This window comes from Diabrotica virgifera, chromosome 9 (genome assembly GCF_917563875.1).
Source record: "Diabrotica virgifera virgifera chromosome 9, PGI_DIABVI_V3a".
NCBI classification, from domain to species: domain Eukaryota; kingdom Metazoa; phylum Arthropoda; class Insecta; order Coleoptera; family Chrysomelidae; genus Diabrotica; species Diabrotica virgifera.
The window spans coordinates 190,916,773-190,934,200 of NC_065451.1; the positions used below are offsets into that span (position 1 = coordinate 190,916,773).

The 17,428-nt window shown below is 35.5% G+C and overlaps 1 protein-coding gene across 3 annotated transcripts in view; it reads right to left on the bottom strand.

The window, feature by feature from the left end:
- LOC126892894 (uncharacterized) overlaps positions 1–17,428 on the bottom strand; it is a 232,487-nt gene that overhangs the window by 44,301 nt on the left and 170,758 nt on the right. The window contains exon 3 of one of the 3 annotated variants that reach the window (XR_007701039.1): positions 11,656–11,752. The exons of the other annotated variants lie outside the window; for them this stretch is intronic. The gene's annotated coding sequence lies outside the window, so the exon portion shown is untranslated. The remainder of the gene's footprint in view (positions 1–11,655; positions 11,753–17,428) is intronic. 3 annotated transcript variants of the gene reach the window in all.

The window sequence follows — 17,428 nt, forward strand, 5'->3', positions numbered from 1 at the left end:
GTACCAGGTAGAATGACAAATAAGGTTTCGAATGAAAGCTTATAACCGAGGATGGTACTAAAGATGAAAAATTTGACCAAGGCTGTCGGTCCATTTGTCCGTCCGACCGCGAATGTAACTTCTCCGTCATTATGCCAGGGAAAATGACAAATGAGGTTTTAAATGAACGATTATAATCCAACAATGGTACTAAAGTTGAGCAATTTGGTCCGTCGGTCTGCCTGACCGCGAATATAACTCCTCCGTCACTGTACCAGGTAGAATGACCAATAAGGTGTCGAATGAAAGCTTATAACCAAGGATGGTACTAAAGATGAGAAATTTGACCAAGGCTGTCTGTCCATCTGTCCGTCCGACCGCAAATGTAACTTCTCTCCGTCATTATGCCAGGGAAAATGACAAATGAGGTTTCTAATGAACGATTATAATCTAACGATGGTACTAAAGATGAGCAATTTGGTCCGTCGGTCTGCCTGATCGCGAATAGAACTCCTCCGTTACTGTACCAGGTAAAATGACAAATGAGGTGTCGAATGAAAGCTTATAATCCAAGGATGGTACTAAAGATGAGCAATTTGACCAAGGCTGTCTGTCCGTCGGTCCGTCCGACCGCGAATATAACTCTTCCGTCACTATACCAGGTTGAATGACAAATGAGGTGTCGAATGAAAGCTTATAATCCAAGGATGGTACTAAAGGTGAGAAATTTGACCAAGGACTTCCGGTTTTACAAATGGGACCGGAAATACTGTTTTAAAGTCACCGGAATAGTAAAAGTGATATATTATTCGACGAGCCTTCGCAAGGCGAGAACATATATATACTTCCGGTTTCATGAGTGTCTTTCCGTCTGTCCTCCTACATACAACTCCTCCGTATTAATACAGATATAATGACAAATAATGAGGTTTCGAATAAAAGATTATAACACAAGGATGGTATTAAAGATGAGTAATTTAACATCGGACTTCAGTTTTAGAGTTGCAACCGCAAGTATCTGTTTTAAAGTGACTCAAAGTATGATATTAATGTAAATGAATATGATCCAAAATTAGTAAAATCGTATATGAATCGACGCAAAGTTACACGAAGAGTTAAAATATCGACTTCCAGTTCTACTTTCGATTACTTTGGATGAAAACCTAGGACTTACGAAGTCCAATTACTTGTTAACACATGCTCTTGTGAACATGAACGGAAAGAAATAACACGAGTAGCGTTCATCAGCAAATCATCAACGGCTGATAGCAAAACTCTACGAAACTATATATACGTTATAGTCTAAGATCCGAATATAGGTCGACCTGCACCCATCTGCTTTCCGGATGAGACATTTTTTTTATTAAATTTCATACATAGACAAAAACGACTTGCATGGCTTGCCTATCAAATTCGTGTCATAGCTATCCTTAAGGTGGGGTGAGCTTAGAGTTTGAAATAAATATTTCAAGCATATTTTTTTGAATTTTTTTTGAACTTATAATAGAATTCTTAAAATCCCATGGACTGATCGGGTCACAAATGAGGAGGTCCTTACAGAAGAATGGGGAAAAACCGAGAAGTATTAACCACCATCAAATCTCAAAAGTTGGAATACTTTGGACACATTATGCGAAATGAATCCAGATATGCCTTCCTACAAGCCATTCTGCAAGGAAAAATATTTGGAAAGCGAGGTCCAGGAAGAAGAGGAACATCCTGGTTAAAGAACCTCAGAACCTGGTTCAACTCAACATATGTGAAGCTTTCCTGCATTGCTGCAGATAAAATAAAGATTGCCATGCCATGGTGATCGCCAACATTCGTCACGGACAGGCACAGCAAGAAGAAGAGGATAGAATTATTTTATTTTTAAATTAAATAAGCATATTCACTATAATCGTTGATTGATATATTGGACGGACTCTAATATCTCAATCAACGCTATAATTCAATGAATTAAAAAAAAATAAGGAAAAATATTAAAAAATAAGCCAACGCTCAGTGGATCATGTGAAACGAAAAGATCAAAAATATTTTATTAGCTTTATGAGTATTATGAGTTTATCGAGCATAACTCTGTCGAGTTTTTTCAGTTATAACGATTTTTGACTTTTTGGTATTACTCAGAAGTCAAAACAACCAAATTTTTGCTCACGAATGGGTGAAAATCAACATATTTATTATAATAAAAAATAAGCATAAACAAAAAAAAATTGTATGTGCAATTTGTTAGCACGTTAAAAATTCGGTTAAAATTCACATTCTTATTCCAGTCAAAACACAATAATTAACAAGTCGCTGATGTGGCATTTCGATCATCGACCGAGAAACACATTAAATTTTTATTACTGGTGTTGATAACGTGAACGGTATCAAATATCACATCGTGGGCAGCTGTATTGATTTTAAATAATAAAAAATGTGGCAGAGTCTCGAAGAGTTATAACGCCATTGATGATGATGATGAGCAAATACTTTTGAAATTACAAAAATGAATAGGTTTTTTTGTATTACAATCAAGATTATCGTTTTCAAGACAAGCAATTATCATCACAAATAGGATGTTTTGAACAGGGTTATTCAAAGCAGAGTGCTGCATGCACGATTTTTGAAAGAACTCACAATTGGAATTCGATATTTGGTAATCGAAATTACAATTCATGCTTAAATTTAATTGCTAATCACTATTTTCGTACCAAAAACCGGTTTAATGGCGATTGCTATAATAGCCCTATCTATACCTATAACCCATCTGCACACTAATGGAACGCAGATTCAGATAGAGCGCGTTAAACAGTCTTGCTACCTGGGAACTATTATAAATAATGAGCAGTAGAGCAAAAAAGTTGAAAATGGTGGAGGTATTTAGCATCAACGGTTCTCCTTTAAAATCAATATGACGGCTAACCCTTCAGCGGAATTCAGTCGCAATTTTAAATTTACACCACTATTGACCTCCCCTAAAGGTTAGAATTATAAAATTTGGGGCAGCTCGGAAACAAGATTCAATTCAATAATTATGCTCCCCCACCCCTTTTTAATATATTCCCGCTAACTCGGAAAATATCAACCGCACGAAAAAAATTGTCAAAAAGAAATAATTGTAGGAAATCATATTTGAAACAATTTTAAATATTCGTAAAAAAAATGAAAGAGATCAAAATTCAAAATTATGTAAAAGTTAATTCTATCTACTAAGTTCTATTTTTGTATTATAGGTACCTACATTTTTGTCGTAAAACTCATAATTAACGAGACAATTCAATAGTTATGCTCTAACTCTAACCTCTAACTGTCACTATTTCCCCCCATAACTTGGAAAATATCGACATCATAAAATAGTTATTTTCCTAACTAGTGCGGAAAGTGATAACTTCACGCACGAGACTGTCGTTGACCCGAACGACGCGATAGCGGAGTTCGGGCAGGCATTCGAGTGCGAGGAACACACTTTCCGCACGAGTTAGGAATAATATTTATTCTAGGGCCTACGTTTGGAAAAAGCCACAACAAAAATAGAGTTATATCAATTTTTATTTAGAAGTGAAAATACACAAATCAATTATTTGACAAGGTTGTCAAAAACAAACTTTCAATATTAGTTTATTGCATGTATTATAATATATTATAATGCAATATTACAAGGTATTTTACTTTCCCGCAAGTCGTATGGTCCCGCATGGTTGGATTATAACCGTTCACTGTACACTCGTCACCTCATCTGTCATTCTGCCTGGCATAATGACGGAGTAGTTACATTCGCGGTCGGACGGACCGATGGACAGACAGCCTTGGTCTAATTTCTCATCTTTAGTACCATCCTTGGATTATAAGCTTTCATTTGACACCTCATTTGTCATTCTACCTGGTACAGTGACGGAGGAGTTATATTCGCGGAAAGGCACACCGACGGATCAAATTTTTCATCTTTAGTACCATCGTTGGATTATAACCATTCATTCGACACGTCATTAGTCATTCTACCTGGCATATTGACGGAGTAGTTACATTCGCGGTCAGACGGACCGATGGACAGACAGCCTTGGTCTAATTTCTCATCTTTAGTACCATCCTTGGATTATAAGCTTTCATTCGACACCTCATTTGTCATTCTACCTGGTACAGTGACGGGGGAGTTATATCCGCGGTCAAGCAGACCGACGGACCAAATTGCTCATCTTTAGTACCATTGTTGAATTATAATCGTTAATTCGACACCCCATTTGTCACTAATCCTGGCATAATGACGGAGTCGTTACATTCGCGGTCGGACGTACAGATGAACAGACAGCCTTGGTCAAATTTCTCATCTTTAGTACCATCCTTGGTTATAAGCTTTCACTGGACACCTTATTGGTCATTCTACCTGGTACAGTGACGGAGGAGTTATATTTGCGGTCAGGCAGACAGACGGACCAAATTCGTTGGAATATAACCGTTCATTCGACATCCCTTTTGTCAATCTATCTGGCATAATGACGGAGTAGTTACATTCGCGGTCGGGCGGACCGATGGACAGACAGCCTTGGTCTAATTTCTCATCTTTAGTACCATCTTTGGATTATAAGCTTTCATTCGACACCTCATTTGTCATTCTACCTGGTACAGTGACGGGGGAGTTATATTCGCGGTCAAGCAGACAGACGGATCAAATTGCTCATCTTTAGTACCATCGTTGGGTTATAACCGTTCATTCGACACCCCATTTGTCAATCTACCTGGCATATTGACGGAGTAGTTACATTCGCGGTCGGACGGACCGATGGACAGACAGCCTTGGTCAAATTTCTCAACCTTAGTACCATCCTTGGTTATAAGCTTTCATTCGACACCTTATTTGTCATTCTACCTGGTACAGTGAAGGAAGACTTATATTCGCGGTCAGGCAGACCGACGGACCAAATTGCTCATCTTTAGTACCATCGTTGGAATATAACCGTTCATTCGACACCCCATTTGTCAATCTACCTGGCATAATGACGGAGTAGTTACATTCGCGGTCGGACGGACCGATGGACAGACAGCCTTGGTCTAATTTCTCATCTTTAGTACCATCCTTGGATTATAAGCTTTCATTCGACACCTCATTTGTCATTCTACCTGGTACAGTGATGGAGGAGTTATATTCGTGGTCAAGCAGACCGACGGACCAAATTGCTCATCTGTAGTACCATTGTTGGATTATAACCGTTCATTCGACCCCTAATGTGTCATTCTACCTGGCATAATGACGGAGTAGTTATATGCGCGGTCGGACGTACCGACGGACAGACAGTCTAAATTTCTCATCTTTAGTACCATCCTTGGATTATAAGCATTCATTTGACAACTTTATTCGGCAAAAATATTTCTTGGGGATTTTTTGCGGGGATATTTTGTCAAAAAAAATTGTGGGGATTATCTGTCCGGGATTTTTTGTGGGGATTATTTGTCCGGGGATTATTTGTGGGGATTATTTGTGAAGACTATTTGTGGGGATTTTTTTTCCTTGGATTTTTGTCCGGGGATAATTTGTGGGGATTTTTTGTCCGGGATTATTTGTCCGGGGATTATTTGTCCGGACCCCTAATAAACTCATATTTGTCAAGTACCGAAATTTCCTAAGGAAAGTTTCAAACGGGCCATTACGCTCCTGAATTTTTGATGTTTGTTTAATTTTTTTCGTAGCGCCATCTTATACATAATTGCTACATTAACATAGCTTAGATTCTTACAGATTCCTATACTTTTTGTGTATTATATGTACAAGATTTACGTTTCACATGCCAATTTCTATTAATTCCAGAAATTTATTTTAAAAGTACACCACGCAAAAAGTACTTTATTAATTCACATTTTTTTAACGTTACATCCTTCCGTTACATATAGGCTAGTGCTAAACGGACTTTTATCATGAAATTCATTTAAATACTTGAGTAATTTAGATATAAACGCTCTTATATTTATTGATAAAAAAGCAAAACTTTCACATTTTTTTATAAACAATACACAACAGGTAGGGTAGCAAAAATATGGCTGTAATTAGCGAGATATATTGTTAGTAGGTTAAGCATTTTTCGGTATACATATATGCTCTAGATTATGAGTGGTGTACTTTATAAAGGTGATGTGATCGCCTATACTTGTAACATTACCAATGGCCGGCCTTAAGCGGTGAATTAGTATTTTTAGTCCAGTGAAATTATGCTCAGTCAACGGAAATTACTCATTTTGAGAAAATTCTTTACTTTCAATATAACTACAGTGCAACTTAAATAATTTAGAACTTGTCTAAAGGCGGATCCACATCAATAAAAAATTGTGTATGTGTTGTATTTTAAAATACAGAAAAAATATTTGCGGCGCAAATTTAAATCTGGTCAAGTATTTTTACGACGTAAATATTTAGTTCGTGTGTTGTACCGCCGAATTCACTTAGCGACTTCAAATTTCTTTGAAGTCACCTGAAAAGCCGACAGCACGACGGATAGCGTGCGTTGTTTGTCAAGAAAATATTTTTGCGTTATTCTATGCGGCACCCAGTCCACATCAACAAAAAGTTCAGCACACACGAGCTTTGCGTCAAATACAACGTACAACATAAATTTTTATTGATATTCAGATATTCATGTCTAGTCGGACAACGTTTCTAATAGACGGAGAGGCAGCGCCGAAAAATCTCTCTGAATTTACTAAAGCTAGTTTTTTCACAGTTGATTACTGTGATTGTGTAGAGAAACATACTGCGGTAGGTCAAGCGAAACGTAGAACAGGGGTTACTGACAGCTTGTCAAAGTTGCTTACCTGCGGAGGTAATTAAATCCATTTACTAAGGCTGAAAATCAGTACACACATTCTAAATTGAATATAAATAAAAGTTATTATAGTCGGTCAGCTGTATGATGGGACAGAGCCGGTCGGTCGACCCCAATGAATGCACAGGGTTATTCACTATATTTTGACCCCTTCTAAACTGCTTTATTTACAGAATTAGAAAAAAATGTAAAATATAAAACTTATTCGATTTTTTAATTATGATTTTTTGACATATATATCGTACTAGTGACGTCATCCATCTGGGCGTGATGACGTAATCGTCTTTTTTTTTAATGAGAATAGGGGTCGTGAGCTAGCTCATTTGAAAGGTTATTCCATTCTCTATGCAGTAATATAAACATTAAGATCATTTTTTATACAGGGTGTACAATTTTTTTTTAATTATTAATTACACAATTAATTTCATTAATTGCCCGTTGACCCGGTCGGATCTCCGGGTGAGGACTATCTCAGGGGGAACACCATTACAGGTTAGAAAAATCAGGATAGGGTCTTGGAATCTTGGTAGTCTTACAGGTAAGAGTCTGGAGTTAGTGGATGCGCTCAAACGAACGCTCAAATTGCTTGTATTCACGAAACTAGGTGGAAAGGACAAAGGGCGAAAGAACTAGGTGATGGATATAAATTGTGGTATGTAGGGAGTAGTAACACTAGAAATGGAGTTGGTATAATTGCTGATAGTGAAATGAAAGATAACGTAGTAGAAGTTGTAAGAACGAGTGATAGAATGATGTCAGTGAAATTTGTAATTGATAAAGAGGTATTGAATGTTGTGTGTGTATGCTCCTCAAACAGGTCTGGGTGAGAATGAAAGAAGAGCTTTCTATGACCAATTAGGAGACGTACTGACTGATATTCCAGCAGAGGAGAGTTATAATAGGAGGTGATTTCAATGCACATGTGGGCCAAGCCAAGACAGGATATGAAACAATACATGGGGGATTAGGCTTGGGAACTAGAAATGAAGCTGGAGATGACATGCTAGAATTAGCAACAGCATTGGATATGGCGATTGTTAACACATTCTTTATAAAGAGAGAAACTCAACTCATTACCTACAAAAGTGGACAACATCAATCCCAAATAGACTACTTCATGATAAGGAAAGAAGACATACGTGAATGCAAGGACTGCAAGGTAATAATTAGTGAGACATTAAGCCAATAACATAAGCTGCTTGTTCTGGACATCGAAGTAAAAAGCGAAAATAAACAAAAATATCGGAGAGGACCACAAAAAATCAAGTGGTGGATGCTAAAAGATGAGAAGGAAGGTCTATTCAGGGAAAGAATAGTAGAAAAAATATGTTGGAACATGAAAGGAAGCCCTAACACAATTTGGAGAAAAATGGCCAATATTATTAGAGAGACGACTATTGAAATACTTGGCAAACCTTCAGGAAAGAAGTTTGAGGATAAAGAGACTTGGTGGTGGTCAAATGAAGTTCAAGGAAAAATAAAAGAGAAGGGAAAATTATACAAAAAGTGGCAAGAAACCAGATCGGACATAGATCTTCAAAACTATATGGTCGCCAAAAAGGAAGCGAAACTAGCAGTAGTAAAAGCTAAAGCAGAAGCGTATTCAAACCTATACGATCAACTTGATACCAGGGAAGGCGAAGCAAAGATATATAAAATAGCCAAACAGAGAGCAAAGAAAGCAAGAGATTTTAATCAGATTAGATGTATCCGAGATGAAAATAATAAAATACTAATTCACGAAAAGGATGTCAAAAAGAGATGGAGAAAGTATTTTGACAGTCTATTAAATGAAGAATTTGACAGACAGCCTGTGGAGTTAACGGAGACAGTAACAGCAATGGTTACCAGAATAACAAACGAGGAAGTGGCTCAAGCGCTTCAAAAAAATAAAGAAAGGAAAAGCAGTCGGACCAGTTGATATTCCTGGGGAAGTATGGACAGCATTAAGAGAGACAGGAATAAGTTGGCTAGGTCTATTTAATAGAATTATGGAAGTTGGACAAATGCCAGACGAATGGAGAAGCAGTATATTAGTACATGTCTACAAAAACAAGGGAGACATACAACAATGCACAAACTACAGGGCTATAAAACTACTTAGCCACACCATGAAAATATGGGAGAGAGTAATTGATAGACGGATACGTGAAGAAACCGAAATATCCGATAATCAATTTGGCTTTATGCAGGGCAGGTCAACAACAGATGTCATTTTCATTGTAAGGCAACTGATGGAAAAATACAGGAATACAGAGACCAACGCTCATATGGTATTCATTGATTTTGAGAAAGCATATGATAGAGTTCCTCGAGAGATTCTGTGGTGGGCACTCAATAAGAAAGGAGTCCCTGGCGAATATGTAAAGATTGTGAGAGATATGTATGAGGGAGTAACGACTAGTGTTAGGACAGGTGTGGGAGAGACTGATAAATTTCAGGTGAAAGTAGGATTGCACCAAGGGTCGGTGCTTAGTCCTATTTATTCTCATTAGTTTTGGACCAGATAACAGCGAAACTACAGGGTAGTATTCCATTGTGCCTAATGTATGCTGATGATGTAGTGTTAATAGGAAATAGTGAAAGAGAATTAGAACAAAAACTGGAACAGTGGAGACAAGCTCTGGAGAAAAAGGTTTAAAACTTAGTAGGACAAAAACAGAGTATTTGGAATGTTCATTTAAAGATGGAGTTACTACAAATAAAATGGTATCTTTGGATGGTGAAATGATTGTGAAAAGCAATAGTTTTAAGTACCTAGGATCGGTATTACAGAGTAATGGAGAAATAGATGGAGATGCATGCAGTAGAATTAGGGCTGGATGGATGAGGTGGAAAGAAGCGAGTGGTGTGTTGTGTGACAAAAAAATTCCAATGAAGCTGAAGGGAAAATTCTATAAAACAGCCATAAGACCGGCTATGATGCACGGAACTGAATGTTGGGCAGTGAAAAAGAAAGAGGAACAACGAATGTATGTGGCGGAAATGAGAATGCTTAGATGGATGAGTGGAGTGACAAAGAAGGATAAAATTAGAAATGAGCGTATTAGGGGAAGTCTAGGTGTGGCACACATTGATGCCAAAATGAGAGAGCATAGGTTAAGATGGTTTGGTCATGTTCAACGTCGAGACGTTAATCACCCAATACGAAGAATAGCTGAAGTGCAGATCCCTGGAAGGAGTAGGAGAGGAAGACCAAAGAAGACCTGGGGGGAGACGATAAGGCAGGACATGTTGGTAAAGGGGATTAACATTGCTATGACCCAAGATAGAGTTGTGTGGGGAAATGCAATTAGGGAAGCCGACCCCGCATAGGGATAAGGCAAAGAGAATGATGATAATGATGAATTAATTTCATTAAAAATTTTTTTTTGGACAGCCTGTATAAAAAATCATGTTAATGTTTATATTACTGAATAGGGAATTGAATAACCTTTCAAATGAGCTGGTACACGACCCCTATTCTCATTAAAAAAATAGTCGATTACGTCATCACACCCAGATGGATGACGTCACTTGTACGATATATATGTCAAAAATGATAATTTAAAAATTGAATAAGTTTTGTATTTTATATTTTTTCTAATTCTGTAAATAAAGCAGTTTACAAGGGGGTCAAAATATAGTGAATAAACCTATACATACATTGGGGCCGACCGAACCGCTCTGTCCCGTCATACAGCTGACCGACTAGCTGCAAAATACTACATTAACTGTGAAATAACTAGCTTTAGTAAATTCAGAGAAATTGTTCAGCGCTGCCTCTTGGACTACAAAACTTTGGTGCGTCCGACAACTGGAGCACCCTTAAAAAATTGTCGGACAATATTACTACTTAATTGTAAATATTTTTAGCTGTGAGGGTATAAATTTGATGACTCTTTGTGCGTTCGTCCTCCCAAACACAGCAAAGTTATGGAGTCATCAAATTTATTCCCTTACAGCTAAATATATTTACAATTAACGGGTAATATTGTCCGACAATTTTTTAAGGGTACTCCAGATGACGGACGCACGAAACCTCTATATTTACAAAACGCCCCCCCCCCCCACGAAAATTTTCCGTATTAGAAAAATTGTCCGACTAGACATGAACAAATAAAAAAAGTTTCATGAGGAAGTAATAATCAGACGGCAAGAAGACGGCTGGAAGAAAACGACAGAGCGATAAACGAAGTTCTTGAACCACGTGTTGTCTCAATTGCTGAAAATATGGGTCCAGAATTTATCCTTCAACAAAATAAGGCGAAACCGCACGTGGCCAGAATAGTGCAAAATTATTTGAGTACCCAGAATATTCAGATTATGGAGTGGCCAGCGAATAGTTAAGATTTAAATCCCATTGAATATATTTGGAAACACTCCGGAAGCATTTGAAGGATCGTCAGCCACTTAGAAACCACCAATATGTCGGTGAAGTTCTTGTGGAAGCATGGGAATAACTAGATCCAGAAACTATTGGAAATGTGATTGAAAGCATGCTTGGACGTTGTGCATGTGTTAGAGACGGGGTGGGCAAAAGCCGGAGTTAGAGGATACCATCCATACTCGCTATTAGTTTTGTTTTAAATAAGTCTTAGCAAGGCTGTTATTAAAAAATGAATGGAATTTTTCGCATTTATCACTTTTTATTTTTTTCCACAAGAAAATTTACAGTTCAGCAACAAAAACTTTGTTATATTTATAGCGAAAAGCCTTAATATGTACCTTAATAAAAATAATAATCAGAAAAAGAATTAGTTTAAAACTACGAACATCTTATAAGTGGCTCCTTTTTCGTTTTGATCAGTGTTTATTAAAAACAAAAGTGAGCATTATATCACTGGACTATAATTGGTGTTAGTAAGTGTAGTAAAAGTGCACTTTAAATCTAACTTACGAAGAACATTACAGAGTTAAACTTGAATTAGCCGAAGAAGCGTCGATTGTCATTGTCAGAAGTCACCACCAACCATATTATTTAGCAAAGAGGATACCTGAATAAGCAAATAACATGCTAAAACGCACTAAAAATACTCGTAAAAATGTCTAAAAATATAATACACATTCTCCTAACATGTAATCATAGTGAGCCTTGTATAATAGAGATATATTTATAGAGGCTAAACATTTCAAACACAAAATATCAATGACCGTCGTGTTTGTTTCACTTTGTGGAAACACTTTTTTTTTTATAAATTTAATACATCATGCGGGTTGTTATTGTTAATCATCGCATTTAGTCGATGCTGTGTGGCCGCTTTTCGTATGAAAAATTTTCTGATGTGGTTTTTTTGCGGATTCTTTTTTGCAGACGAAATTTTTTGGGTCAATTTAAAACAAAAAAGGTCTTTTTTAATTTTTCTCAAAAGTTAATAGTTTTCCGGTTATAAGCGATTTAAAATCTGAAAAATGCGAAAATACGAATTTTCGAGGCTTGAGAAATCGATGTAGTCCATGTGTTGAGACCGCCCCCGTCTAAGAAACATTTCTAGTTCGGTTTCTCTGCGTATTCATATTCAAAAATGACCCCTTTAAACAAATCTGAATGGTTCCGGACGGAATTTTTGGGCAGAAATTGTTTAAACAATTTTTTTTAAACAAATACATAAGATCACCTTTTATTGCTCCAAAAAATTATTTTTAGGTTTTTTGGGTCATTCTAAACAAGAAAGGTATCTTGTGATTTTTCTCAAAAATTGACAGTTTTCGAGTTATTGGCGATTTAAAATCTAAAAAATGCGAAAATACGCATTTTTGAGGCTTAAAAACTCATATTTCAATTAGTATTTTTATGGGTGCCAATAACTTGGATTAAAGTTTCAACATAAAGTTTCAAGACCGTAGTTTTTTAATTGTTAATTATGCATGTCCATCCGATTTTTTGGCCGGTGCGGCGTGCTCTATTTCAAAAATCTCCTATTTTCCTGCGAAAAATGTTTTTTCTAGATTCTTTGGGACATTCTAAATAAAATAAGTTTCTTGACATTTTTCTCAAAGTTACTAGTTTTAAAGTTATAAGCGATTTAAAATGCGAAAATGTGTTTTTTGTCATTTTTCGGATTTTAAATCGCTTATAACTTTAAAACTATTAACTTTTGAGAAAAATGTTAAGAAACTTATTTTATTTAGAATGTCCCAAGGAATCTAGAAAAAATATTGTTCGGAGGAAAATAGGAGAGTTTTGAAAATAGTGCGCGCCGTACCGGCAAAAAAACCGGATGGACACGCATAATTAACAATTAAAAAACTACGGTATAAATTGAAGTTAGGCCCGATCACTCTTCGGAATATTGAAAAGGAATGTTTAAACTTTAATCCAAGTTATTGGCACCCTTAAAAATACTAATTTAAATATGAGTTTTTAAGCCTTGAAAATGCGTATTTTCGCATTTTTCAGATTTTAAATGGCCTATAACTCGAAAACCATCAATTTTTGAGAAAAATCACAAGATACCTTTCTTGTTTAGAATGACCCAAAAAACCTAAAAATATATTTTTTGAAGCAATAAAAGGTGATCTTATGTATTTGTTCTGTTTAAACAATTTCTGCCCAAAAATTCCGTCCGGCACCCTTCAGATTTGTTTAAAGGAGACATTTTTTAATATGAATCCGCAGAGAAACCGAATTAGAAATATTTTTCAGACGGGAGCGGTCTCACCACATGGACTAATGGCACTACAGCCCAAACCTCGGCTGGGAGGGCCTTGGCCTCCTTCAGCAAGCTTCTCAGTCATCTCAATTTAGTGCTGTTCTTTTCCATGAACGCGTTTTTAGGAAGTATTTGGCATCCTCATCTACTTCGTCTTCCCATCTCTTTTTTGGTCTTCCAATAGGTCTTCGTCTTTTTCGTTGCATCCCTGCATTTAGTAATTTTCTGGGGATTCTGTTCTCACGCATGCGGACCACGTACTCTGTCCACCGTAATCTCTACCTGTGCTAGTGTTGGTTCGCTATGTTGTTCGTATATTTCTTTATTAGGTATATCTAATTCGCCAGTTGTTATTTTCACTTATTAGGCCCAGTATCCTACGTAATATTCTTCTTTCAAACATGTATAATGCATTGGCAGATTTCTGCGTCACGACTAGCGTTACCAGGTGTCCCGATTTGCGCAGGATGTTCCGATTTTCAGGGGTCTGTCCCGATTTTCACCCACGAAAAACAATTTCAGTAGGACTTGCGGTGAATTTTATAACTATACTATGTTATAAAAACAAGGCACTTCTAAAGGCGGCAAAATCGAATGAAAAATATAATTTTAATAAAAAATAAATAATTTACTTAATCTACGAATTTTTTTGTAATTTCGTCTGATTATTATTATTATGTAGGATTAAATACATATTATAGAAACACCTTGTAGTCCAAGAAATGAACGGGAAATACGGCGATACCGTGCAATTTTCAGGATCAACTCCGAATTGCATAAAAATTTGGACGGCTTGTGCAGTTGATTGCTTTTACTCGGGGGGTGACAGTCATCCCTAGTTGGGAGGTGAAAAACCGCGCGTTTAAAATAAGTCCGGAGATGGATAAATTGACTAATTCTAAGCAATTTTAATTCTATAGAATTTTAACTTAGTGAATACTTTTCGAGTTTATTTTTCGACAAAAAAATCACGTTTTCAGGCGATTTTCACAAATAACTCAAAAAGTAAGTATTTGATCGAGAAAAATATTCTCAGCAAAAATGTAGCATAATATAAAACAATGAAAAAAATTGTGAACTCGTAAAGTCTATAGACCCAGCAAAGGCAAAGTTGTAGCTCATGAAAAATACGTTCTTCTTCGTCAAATTCCAAATAAAATATTTCAACGTGAAATAACCAAGGAATGAAGCACTTTTCGGGAAAAACCAATTAAAACTTTTTTAATAAAGCTTTATATTTGTTTTAAAAAAGTTTCTAGCATCAAAACTAAGCGAGTTATGCCCAAAATGAAGTTGACTCATTTTTTTGTAAGAAAATCGTGAAAATCTCCCCCTACTTAGCCCCCCAAATGAAATTAATCGTTACCGCTTTAAAAACAATTTACTTTACTTATGTATTTTTTACATGATTGAAAGGGCCTGAACGAGTCACTAATCACGAGTGTATACAAAATATGAACAGCCATATTTTAACTAATTTTTGTCTTACAGAAAAGCAAAATGAATCTATCATATTTATAAAAGCAAAACCTACATACTTTTTACTCCTTGATATTTTTAGTATCCCTAATACTTGTTAAGTTATTTTGAAAAAAAGGCATTTTCCAATATTTTAGGAAATTTTTTTACTCTAAAACCAATTTTTTTTTCAAAACTAAGCACTCCCAACCGGTAAACCTTACAGATCGTATAAGCAATACACATATAAAGTAAACGGTAAAGCGGTAACGATTAATTTTATTTACGGTGCTAAATAGAGGGAGATTTTCACGATTTTTTTTTACAAAAAAAAAGAGCCAACTTTATTTTGAGCGTAATTCGCTTAGTTTTAATGCTCGTGACTTTTATATAAAACAAAATTAAAGATTTTTTAACACTTTAAAAAAATTTAATAGGTTTTGCCCGAAAATTGCTTAATTTTTTGGTTACTTTAAGTTGAAAAATTCGATTTGGAATTTGACGAATAAGAACGTATTTTTGATGAGCTACAACTTTGCTTTTACTCGTTTCATAGACTTTCTGAACATAGGTACAATTTTTTTTGCTTTTTTAAAAGATTTTTGCTAAGAATATTTTTTTCGATAAAAATACTCGAAAAGTATTGACTTAGTTTAAAAATTATATAGAACAAAAGTTTTTTAGAGTTAGTCAGTTGATCCATTTTTGAACTTACTTTAAACGCGCGTTTTTTTTTACCCCCAAGAAGGGGTAACTGTAACTGTTACCCCCCAAGTAAAAGCAACCAACGGTACAAGTTCAATTTTAAAGTAGAGAGTAAGTAGAAACTAAAACCAGATTTTCATGCAATTCGGAGTTGACTATGAAAATTACACTCCAAAACGGTCATTTACTCTGCTATCCCGAAAAACAATTATTTTTCAAATCAAAATGTCAATTTTAAAAACAAAAAGGATTTCCGACACCGGGAATCGAACTCGACTTGCCTGGGTGAAAGCCAGGAGCAAGGTATTCTAACCACTAGTCCATTATGTATGTAAGGCACGGAGATAAATATATGACATATAAGTTGTAGGGTTTTTCCATCTACTTTCATATTTTATCTTTTCTTGCCTAAAAGCCCCGGAGTCGCGTCAGCTGACAGGCATTTTTGTTATCAAATAAGTAATATCTAACAAAATAAATTCATAGAATCCGTGCTAAAATCACCGTAAAAATTTGACACTACCTCTCATAGGGTATTTGGGGTAATGGGGGATAATGAGGGTATTTGGCTCCGAATTCCATACTACCACATCGATTTACTTGATATTTTCACAGTAAGTAGGGAATAGCTCAAGAAACAAAGTCTACCCTATACCGATGTGTGTTTTTATCGTGGGGATGGTTTCCACCCCTTCTCGGGGGTAACAAATGTTTTGGTTACAATATCCACTGAAGAGGCTAGAAAACCTAATTCTAAGCAAAAACTGCTCTATAATTATTTTTTGAAAACTCAACACTTTTTGAGTTATTCGTGGTTGAAAATTGTCCATTTTCATTGAAAAATGACACCCTTTCGGACGGATTTTTGCGAATACCTTAAAAACTATGTATCTAACAAAAAAACTATATAACATATTTCTGTAGGTTATAAAAAACAAAGAGATTCGTTCCTTCATAAATCTTCTAGTTAAAATACAAAGATGATATCATTACTGTATCTCAAATCGGTGTATTCAACTTGAAATAACAGAGAAACTGTCGATTTTAGGTGTATAATGATATTAATATCTTTTATAGTGCTTGAAAAGACCTTTACAATGAGCAATACTAAATGTTGATTACATTCAACTAAGCGAGATATTCTGCAAAAAAGTTGATGACTAATGTATTTTAAGAAGAAATGAGAAGTATATTTAACCCCTCATCCATTAAAATTTAAATACATCGTTTTCCTTCTACAATACTTTTTATTATAGTGTTATTTATATGTTTAAAAAGTTGGAGGGGATTAAAATGAATTTTTTTTTGAAAAAAAAAAGATCAAATTATAGAGCGCATTTTTAAATTTTCTTAAAAATCTTCCTTTTCCTCCATGTAACTCGAAAAAGATAAAAGATACGAAACAAATATACCATACAAAAATGTAGGGCTTTTTCAGATAAAAATATACTTTTTATTTTTCATTACTGTATCTCAAAACCCATGTGTACTGTTCAAAAACCATTCATTTTAAACCCGTCCAACTTTTTGAACATAAAAATAACACTATAATAAAAGGTATTGTGGAAGGAAAACGATGCATTTACATTTTGGTGGATGGGGGTTAAAATTACTTCTCATTTTTTCTTAAAATACATTAGTTATCAATTTTGTTTGCAGCATATCTCGCTTAGTTTTAATGTAATGGACCTTTAATATAGCTCATTTTAAAGGTATTTTCAAGCACTACAAAAGGTAAAAGCATTATACACCTAAAATCGACCGTTTCTCTGTTATTTCAAGTTGAATACACCAATTTGAGAATCAATGTACCAAAAAACAAACTATTTTCACCTACCATATTTTCTTTTTGTATTA